This window comes from Chrysochloris asiatica, unplaced genomic scaffold (genome assembly GCF_000296735.1).
Source record: "Chrysochloris asiatica unplaced genomic scaffold, ChrAsi1.0 scaffold00092, whole genome shotgun sequence".
Taxonomy (NCBI): domain Eukaryota; kingdom Metazoa; phylum Chordata; class Mammalia; order Afrosoricida; family Chrysochloridae; genus Chrysochloris; species Chrysochloris asiatica.
This window is the reverse complement of record NW_006408610.1, coordinates 6,696,232-6,696,784: the sequence shown is the minus strand read 5'-3', so window position 1 is coordinate 6,696,784 and position 553 is coordinate 6,696,232. Positions and strand designations below refer to the sequence as shown.

The following is a 553-nucleotide window of genomic DNA, read 5'->3' as shown; positions in this document are numbered from 1 at the left end:
TCTTTCTGCATCAAGCCTGGGAGCTGTTGTGTGGGGCTCAAGGCCCCATCTAGGGCTGGCCCCAGGCCAAGTGTTTGGAAGACATGGTAGCCAGAGAAGCAGACGTCATCAGGGAAGCCAGAGGGGACAGAGCATGTGATATGAAGTATGAGTGCACTGTATGCGTGGTGTGTGAGAGAACAGCATGTGTGGTAGGTGGGTGGCCACCCCAGACTCCCATGAAGCGCTGATCCCTGCCCATCTCCAGCTCCTCCCCTCCATCTTTCCTTTTTTGTCTCTTCCAGAAACCTTGCCTCACACCTACACCTGTGTCTTCTTCCCATGCCATCTTCTCAAATTACTTCCATGGCTTGGCTGCTCTTGCCTTACCAGCTCTCTCCTTCCTTGTCTCTCTCTCGTTTTCTCTCTTCACTTTCTCGCCAACTGCCAGCCGATCGGGTCAGGCAAGTCCATCCTGACCTGAGAGTCCCAGGCCTCCCTTCGACCTCTAACCAGGTTCCTCCTATACCTCGGAGACTTCCCTTTCCAAGCCTGCCTGGACGGCTGTTCTGTG

The 553-nt window shown here is 54.8% G+C and overlaps 1 protein-coding gene across 1 annotated transcript in view; it reads right to left on the bottom strand.

The window, feature by feature from the left end:
- The window catches only part of MYO9A (myosin IXA), a 352,098-nt gene that overhangs the window by 271,835 nt on the left and 79,710 nt on the right, over positions 1 to 553 (bottom strand). The window lies entirely within an intron of this gene.